The sequence below is a fragment of the Diabrotica undecimpunctata genome, chromosome 4 (genome assembly GCF_040954645.1).
Source record: "Diabrotica undecimpunctata isolate CICGRU chromosome 4, icDiaUnde3, whole genome shotgun sequence".
Classification (NCBI taxonomy): Eukaryota; Metazoa; Arthropoda; class Insecta; order Coleoptera; family Chrysomelidae; genus Diabrotica; species Diabrotica undecimpunctata.
Genome location: NC_092806.1, coordinates 162,675,757 through 162,685,866, shown reverse-complemented (window position 1 = coordinate 162,685,866; position 10,110 = coordinate 162,675,757).

The window sequence follows — 10,110 nt, the reverse complement described above, 5'->3', positions numbered from 1 at the left end:
TTCTAAGGCGATGAGTAGAGGTGCGGGTCCAGGAGCATGAAAAGAGGAGCCAACTACAATTAACCTCTCGATATTAAGTAAACATTTCGAGATGTTGAGGGTGTGATGGACAAAGTACCGTGTCAAATCGAAGACCTGTATTGATTAACTAATCGGGAGAGCAGGTAAACTTTTGGGATTTACGGTTGAATGAATTCAAAATTTCATACAAACTTTACTGTTATCTACACTGTCCAAAAAAATATAGAACTTTTTTAAGCAACAGCGGACAAATAAGATCATATACAATTATTTGTTCGTCTCTTATAAATTATTAGTTTATCTCTAAATAGATTAGTACATAAAAATAAAGATCAGAGCCGTTCCTAGAGCATCTGCCGTCTAAATGCGAGAGTAATTTGGCCGCCCTCCCCAAACCTAACCTTCCCCAAAGCATTTCTAAATCAAAAAGTTAAAATAATTTTACGTTAAAAAAATCCAAAATGTAAGAAGTACCTATACAGAGTTTATTTAATTTATAAACTTTGACTTTCTAGATTTTTTTAAAGCAAATTTTTTAAAAATTTCAAACACCTGTATTTTCTGAAATATATTTTTTAATACTAATGATGAATAAGCCTGAAAGCCTTTTTTTGTCCGATTGTGGATCGTACATAGTTTTTTATTATTTTAAGTTTCGAAACACTTCTTTCCCTACAAACTACTGTCACAGGTAAAGTTAAGAAAATTCGTATGGCAATTACTAAATTTGTAAATAGAAATAACCCACTCAGTTTATTTTGTAGATTGACAAATAAGACCGCTATTCCATTGTTTCAGGCATTTTCTCATTTTAACAAACTACTAATGTTAAGTGAAATATTCTTTCTTAAATTCTTTCGCCGCCTTCCTTAAAAAATCTCAGCTGGGATACCACTTTCCCTTGCCCCTTGCCCTCTAGTTATTTTTTAGGTCCCTTCATCATCATAGTCATTACCATCTTGGCAGATGTGTTGTGGTTCATCATTGAGCTTCGGCAGTTTAAATAGTCTGATCAATGATACTTTTCCATTGGTCGCGGTCATCTGTTACATGTACTATCTCAGCATACTGCTTGTTGAGAAGCTTTTTCGTGATGTCTGGCCATCGCTGTGGAGACCTGCCGCGTTGTCGTTGACTCTGAGGCCTTCCTTGGTCCACCAACTGCTCCATTTTGTAATAACTGGATGAATATAACCGAAGAACTTTAAAATTCTAGAGTAAACAGTTAGACAATCATTATTGTTTCAACTACAGCATGATTAAATTATCGATTATAAATAAGAGAGTTACATTGTCGAAGAACATGAAGAAAAACACTATAGAAAAAAGTAAAATATATCAAAAACTCATTGCCGATAGCTTATCTATATTTATCAATTTTCAATAGCTTCCATTGTAAACACATTCTTTGGAAAAGAAAGATCATTATAAAGTCATTGGTAGGAGCGAATCGGTTTTAATCCCCATTGGCCACGCAAAGCAAACATGTCTCTTTGTCGATTTGGGTACTGGCCATTAGACCAATAACTTGCAAAAACTATGAAAGCTTAGTTCCGTTTCATTTTCGGAAGCGGATGAAAGTATCTACATCATGGAGCCGTTGCCAGTATCTGGCTTGAATTTAAAACAGAGTATGACTCTTAGTGTACAAGTAAAACGTAAAATGTGATGAGTGAGCAAAATTTATTATGACATCCGCGAAGAAGTCCAGCAAGGAGAACTGAAACCGATACAAAAGGGGAAGAAAAACAGTTTCCAGTCAAATTCACGTGAGAATACTTACGATAAGGGAGTGAAATCTCGGATAAGGAAAATTGTACATGATTTTTTTTTTTTTTTTAAAACATACCACGAACCGTTGACAGCATAATGAACAGACAGATTGAAGAATGATGAGGACCTACCAGCTTTTTCAAAAACCACATTTGGTAGGCTACTGAATTACATGGGTTTTGAATATGGTAAAAGAGGTCGAGATTTGATAATGACGGAAAGAAAAGATATCATATTCTGCAGACAAATAAAAACATTGAGGAAGAAGGATAATGTAAACCTTGTTTATAACGATTAGTCTTGGATTAACGTCGGTGCTTCAGTCAAAAACGAATGGAGGGACACAAGGATCAATAATTCACGAGAAGCCTTCATAAAAGGGCTCTGTACTGGACTAAAAGGTCCAACCCAAAGAGGTCCTCGGTTTGTTTTTCTTCATGCTGGAGGCGAAAATGGTTTTGTGGCATGGGCCGAATTTACAGTCTTGGCCAAGAACGGAACCACTGATTACAACGACAAAATGGACGATGATCTATAGGAAGAATGGTTTGAGACGTTAATTTCAAACTTTCGGAAAGACAAAGAATACGTTGCCGTTTTGGATATACCGAAAAAAATTGTGGAACAAAAGGCAAATCAAGGATTGGCTAACTTTTTCTTCGAGGAAGATTACCTAAAAAGTGAATTACTGGATAATGCGACCGCAGTTAGAGGCGAATACAACAAGTACAAAAACGGAAACGTTAAGATTTTTGAGACTGCCGCCTTACCATTGCGAACTGAACCGGATTAGGATGGTGTGGAGTCAAGTGAAAAGGTATGTGGCTTCAAACAACGTCGATTGTAAAGGAAAAACGGTAGATCGGTTGATAAAAGAAGCTTACCAACGCATATCTTAAGAGCAGTGGCACAATTATAGAATCGAGATGTTTGTAAGGCGAGCCGTGTATGGAATTCGAAGCAATTGTCTCCATATCCACATTTCAAAAGCGTCTATGCGTCTATATTGCGTCCATATATTTAATTTCATTATTTCATTTAGAGTGAGTTAATTCCTCGCAAGTCCCTGTTTAATCTTCCTGCCAATTCTCATTTCTCTACAGGTTCTCTTGTTGGCCTGTTTCTAATAGATCTTCAAAATACTCCATCCATCTGTTTAATTATTTTGTAGTTTCTCTTAGAAGTAAACCTTCTTTGTTTCTGCAATACTTTGTATTATTCCTTTTATTTCTTTGAATTTCTTAGTTGCTTGGTAGAAATTTTTTCTCTTAGTTTATGTAGGATTCTTTTATATTTTCCAATTGCTTTTTTAGCTGTTCTCCTTTTTTGCTCCTGCAATTTCTTTTATCTTGTCTTTCGAATCAAATTTTTTCCTGTCGCCTTTTAATTTATTAAGATCTTTCTCTGTCTGCTTCTACTTTATTAAGATCCATCTCATTAAAGGCTGATCATCATTTTATCAATGTTGGATAATTCTCATAAGAAAAAAACAAAGAATAATAAAAGTTGGACTAAACATTCATGCATAAGTTTTAATATTTAATTTCCATTTTTTGTAATTTCTAATATGATTAAGTCAATATTTATGGTCTACAGAGCTCCCACGATTCTTTTGTTGATTGTGTCTCAACTTCCTTGGGCTGCTCTGTACACAAAAATACATAAATTATAAAAATACATCAATAATATTTGTCTCTTTCTAATCGACATACATTTTTCTTTTCAACTTATAATCACGACTTAAAAAGAAAATGTAGGTAATCTATTTGGAAATAGGACTAGGGAATAGAACTATTAAAATATACCTAGTTTATAAAAATATACTCACATAATCGCCCGCAAGAAGGATCATCTGGAACGAATATATGTTTGAATTACTTGTATTATCTAATGTATTTAATGAGAATAAATTAACATTTTAAGTAAAAATAATGTATTTTTGACTTTTTGATTTACATCTTGAAATGCATGAAATAAATTTAAACGTTTAATTTGTATTTTGAGATCGTTAAGCACGAACATTTGGATTCTAGAGTCATATCTTTGTTTTAATCGTTCCGATTGTTCCAATTAGGTGTTTTCTATAATTTTAAATGGTTTGTATTAATCGACTCTGTCTAATGGTTTTTCAAAATCTATGCGTTTTTTGCCTTTTTTTTGACGTGACAACGTCTTAAATTAGGTTGTGGCTCGGAGTCATTCATGAAAAAGTGTAACGCCCGCTCACGTCTGTTACGATGAGTCACCGAACGAGAGAGAGGCCCGCCGGACCGGCGAATGCCTTGCGTCTCTCTCCCACTCAAACATGATCGGTCCGCTGCGCGCGCAGCACTAGAGAATTAGGCGCGTTGAATCGGTGAAAATCACTCAAATAGAAATTAGTTAAGTTTAAGTTTACATGTACAATGTTTTAGTAAACAAAATATATTTCTATAGTTAAAATTTGTGCAATTCTTATTTTCATTCAATTCCTTGTTCCTATTGTGCAATTTAATAATATTCATATCAATAAATATTCTACCGAGAAAAAGACGTTGTCACGTAAAATATTCGCCCGTAAAACCGACTTTACAGGAAACCGATTTTTTTGGAAAACGTGCAGTTTTTTTATTTTATTAAGGGCTTTGGATAACTTGATCCATTCAGCCACGATAATGTATTTGACTACTTGAATTTGTTAATGATATATTGACCTATTGCATTTGTTAACAAAATAGTACTTTGGCTAGAGGTAAATTAAAAATATATTGTAAACATCAGTATCACAAGAATCAGTAGATTGACAAAAAACCATACTTTCATTCGTTACATTTAGGGAGCTAACCTACTTAAAGTGAATATTTAGTACCAACAAGGGATTACACGATATAGGGATAATTTTCACGCTAAGGTGCCTTTCATAGCGACTTTATTACAACACAAGACAGGCAACGGCTAGGAGGTAAATATGTAACATAAGGATGGACAGCGGGAACAAAGCTAGATTTATACATTCACATTACACATTCCGTCCTAAATTTTTCTTTTAATCTTTTTTAAATATCACCAAAAATTTGGTTAGGTCAAATATTACGATGAGAGATATGTAAAATAGAAGATTCAAACTAAGAAAGAGGTATTTGTTCTTTTATCAGATTTTCCAATAGATGCTTAATAGCAGCATCATTATATCTGCACCCGAACATCCAATGATTGATATCGTCAGTGTTACCATTACAATCGCAAAGTTCTGTTTTACTTAAATTAAATCTATGAAGATATGCTTTCACAGTATCATGATTAACAAGGCATCTAACAAACATTGAATATACTCTTTTATTCTATTGGGATGACTTCTTAGTACAGTAGGTAAACGTGCTGTTATTCTCTCATAATGGCTTCTGTAATGTATTTTAATCTATGTTAATCTTCTTCTAAAAGTGCCTATTCTTCTAGTGATGGTGGCAACCACATTGACCCATCTTATTCTATTCACAGCAGCTTGAAATAAGATCAGTTGACGTTAGACCAGTCCATTTCCCAATATGGGCCAGCCAGGATATATGTCTACGACCAGGGCCTCTCTTACACTCAATCTTGCCTTGTGGAATCAACTGTAGACGTCGGTATTTAATCATGGATGAAATTATGAAAAGTGTCAACAAAGAAGGAAAATATAGAATGGGAAACAAAGAAGTAGAAATACTCTGTTACGCAGACGACGCAATATTGATAGCCCAAGATATAGATAGTTTGCAAAGACTGGTCCACAGATTTAACATAAGAGCAAAAGAATTTAATATGACAATTAACTCAGAAAACTAAAACAATAGTAATCAGCAAAGAACCAATCAGCTGTAAAATAAAAATTGATGGCATACTATTAAACAAGTAATGGAAATAAAACACCTTGAACTTACACATGCCGGTTATTAGGGTATCATACGGGACAGCGTGAGCGGGACTCTTGTTCTGTCCCTGTCCCGCTCTTTTTTATCTGTCCCATCACGCTTCCCATCCCACAGGTATTTTTTTCTGAGCATATTTTATGCGGCTTACAAACGAATGGACACTTAATAGAGAAAAATGGATTAACCACATAAACAGAATGGGGGAGACTATTGTGGTCAAAATAGCAAGAGATAAATCACAGCAGAAGAAGAAAACACAAATTTGAATTTGCAGAACTACTATATTATAAAGATGGTAAATACCAATGATTTAGTTAATAAATGTAATTCATTTAACTGATAATAGTCAGTAATAAGAGATTCATTAAAACGCTAATTGCTAAAACCATAAAAAACTTGTTAGAAGACAAAATAATTATATATATTTTTAAATTCTTCGATGTAAGTATAATAAAATTAAACTTACACATATTTTACAAATAATTTGACAAATATATATTTGCTAATTTGGTACTGAATCGAAAAAGCGATATAAAAAAGAATCGTTAATATCGAAACACATACAATAGACAAAATAAATAGATTTTTGAATTGCCAAAATGCCTGCGGGATAGAAAACTGATTGACAGGAAAGAACAGACCGGGAACAAATATAATACAAGGCATGTGAGAAGATGTGTGGCTTCCGTAGACTGTAATAACAAAGAGGGTCGGGTGGTGGGAGAATATCGATGTGTGCCTTTTTGGGGTTTAGGGGGTGAGAGGGATATATGTAAGAGCCAGCCCAAAGTTAATCCAATTTTTCCTAAGGCGGCTGCCGACAAAACAGTCTTAACGATTTTTCTTTCGCTACTGTATTACGTTGAGCTTTTGATTATACAGGGCGATCACGAAGACTAGGAAGAATCTGTTGACTTGACTTGCACCGGTTTTAATCATAGCTATATGGTTGTTGTATGACAAATAGAATCTTAATTTTACATTAAATTTATTTAATTAAACATAATATATTAGCTGGACCCGCAATGTGTAGTTTGTACAATTTGGATAATAACTCTTTGTATGATCCCATGTGTTTTAAATGGATGGGGAAAGCAACTATTATGAATTTTAATTCTAGTAATAGTGGAAGCGTATGATTTGGAAGGAGAAAAGGTTAGGTGAGGAATGCTATTGGGCAGAGTTGGATGACTTGAATAATAGTGACTGTTATGAGCATTAGTAAGAAAAGGTTCTTTTATATTATTACAGATTTTTTAAAGGATTATTTAAATAAAATTTTTTAAACAAGAAATGTTATAGATCTCCTGCGAAGAGTTGAGTGAAAAAGCAATAAAGTTCGTCTTAAAATTAATAATGGTAAGACGAAAATAATGGTGATAGTCAAATTCAACACTATTCAGCTGACTAACCACATTCAGAAATACCAGATAATAAATAGCTTCAAGTATCTCGAATCTTGTATAACTAACGATGGGAACTGCGAAGCAAAAGTTCGGAGACACATTGGTATTGCCTAAAATGCGATGAGTCGCCTGAATAAAGTTTGGAAAGACAGATCTACCTCTCAAAAGTTAAGATGAGACTGGTGAATGCACTTGTATTCTCAATAATTCTATACGGGGCAGAAACTTGAACTCTTCGTATACAAGAATCCAAAAAATTGTTGCCTTACCGCCGAGGTAACGTTGAAAATGAATGCTGCGCATACATTACACAGCCCATGGGGCAAACGTTACATTTCTGAACCAACTTGACATTTTAATGGGTGGTGAAAGGGTGTCCACAACACGTCTTCAGTGAATTCTACAGTTCTTTGGTCACGTGGTTCGCAGAGGTGACGATAATTTGGAGAAATTATTTCTGGAAACGTTCCGGCGTTGATCAAGAGGATGATCACCAACCAGACCAAACTCAGAATTCAGCGGTTTACACATTCTGCAAAACCCTTAGAACAGTTAAAGATAGGGACCAATGGAGAAAATTTGTTTTGAATATAAGAGGAAATCAGAATACTCAGTAAGGGGGTAATGACAAGAGAGAGAGAGAGAGAAAGAGAGAGAGAGGGAAAGTGAGAGAGAGAGAGAGACAACTAAAAAACATACATTTTCAGTAGCAGAAATGTCATAGGTATATAATAAATATAGTATTGATTCTAGAACACTGTCTTGGGGAACTCCTTTAATCAGAGTATTCGCTTTTTTCTTTAACCATAAAGGGTTGTTTATGAAATACTTTTACAATGTCTACGAATATAGTTGAGTATATTCTATTTTCTTCTATAATATTTGTTATACGATATATTCCATCTATTATATTTAATGTTTATCGGAATCATGAATGGGGGAATCAAACTAATATGGAGAAATAGTTTTATATCAATTATAGTTTGTATAGTAGTTAGTAATTATAGTAGTTAATTATTTCCACAAGAAAATAGCTTCAGAACAATATTGTATAGTAGTTGTTGTAAAGTATAGTTTTCCGCAGTAGGTACTGGTATATACTGTAGCCTGAATGCTGCATTTATGAGGTTTGTGAGTTTCATGATTACTTTTCTAGGTGATTTCTATAGCATTTTGCCTGTTATTATGCTGAATCTTATGATCTAGGGATTGATAGCATTTTTAATTAATTCGATTACCTACCTTTTGAGTGTGGTGGATCTTTTTTGACTAGTCCTGGTCGATCTGGTTTATTGTTTTCCCATCTGGCAATAACAATTTTCCTTTGTGTACTTATTTATGCTGAAATTCTAATTGCTCTGTATATGAATTACCAATCACCTTACAAATGATCCTTGATCTTTTGATCATGGATCAGATAAAGACATTTTAATGGACTACTTATTAAAATGTTATGTCAATAAATGATAAGAACAAAAGAAATCAGCTTTTGGTTTGGTGTATCTTGCTTATAACCATGTCTCATATATTAGCATAGTAGTGCTATAGCACATAGCATAATGAACAGAGTAAAGGATGATGAGGATCTACCAGCTTTTTCAAAAACCACATTTCGTAGGCTACTAAATGACATGGGTTTTGAATAAGGTAAGAGAGGTTGAGATTCGATAATGATAAACTAATGATAAAAAGAAAAGGTATCATATCCTGAAGACACAAGTACCTCAGACAAATAAAAAAAAAATAAAAAAATTACGGAAGAAGAATAATGTAAACCTTGTTTATACCAATGAGTCTTGGACTAACCTCGGTGCTTTAGTCAAAAAGGAATAGAGGGACACTACTGAACTGAAAGCTCCAACTCAAAGAGGTCCTCGGTTTGTTCATGCTTGGAGCAAAACTGCTTTTGTGGCATGGGCCGAATTAACTCTCTTGGCAAAGAAGAGAACCGCAGATTACCACGAAGAAATGGACAGGGATATATATGAAGAATCGTTTGAGAAGACGTTAATTCCAAACTTGCTGAAAGACAAAGAAAACATTATCGTTTTGGATAAGGCGTCATACCACTCCTGCAAATTTGATTCCCGAAAAAATTGTGGAACAAAAGGTAAATCAAGGATTGGCCTTTATATAAAATCATATAGAAAAGAACATTTTCTTCGAGGAAGATTACCTAAAAAGTGAATTACTGGATACTGTGGCCGCATTTAGAGACAAGTACGACAAGAACAAAATTGAAATAATTGCAGAAAAATATGGAATTAAGATTTTGTGACTGCCGCCTTACCATTGCTAGCTGAACCCGCTTGAGATGGTATGGAGTCAAGTGAAAGGGTATGTAGCTTCAAACAACGTCGATTTTAAAGAAAAAACGGTAGATCGGTTGATAAAAGACGCTTACCAACGCGTATCTAAAGAGCAGTGGCATAATTATGTGAACCACTTCAAGAAAGTAGAACAATAAATGTTTGCGGTGGACAATTTGAAGGAAGATATTGAACCAGATATTGAACCGATGATAGTTAAATTAGGAGATGATTCAAAGGATGAAGACGATTTAGATATGGATAATTAACAAGAAATAAAAAAAGAGAAATCAAACGATTTCTGCCTAGCGAAATCGAATTCAAATTTTTACCACTGTGTTTCCGAAAATTTGCGAAACAAACAGCTGGATAAATTACTCGGCAAGGGAATCTAAAATTGCATTTCACATGCCGTTCATCCTGGTCAAAATTCGTAGTGAATTCAGTTTCTGGTACTCCAAACGAAGTAAGTAATAAAACATAATGACGGTATTAGATTTTTATTTTGATACAGGGCAGCGACAACCGCTTATACGTATTTCGACCTCTTTAGGTCTCGTCAGAACGGTATAGCCACTGCTCTGAACCAAAACAAAAATCTCTCCCCTCCTAGACAATAGTTATCAAAATAACTATATGCGGACGTAACTACGCCATCTAAAAACAAAAAGAGAACAGAAAGAGAAAATATATGTGTATATATATATATAT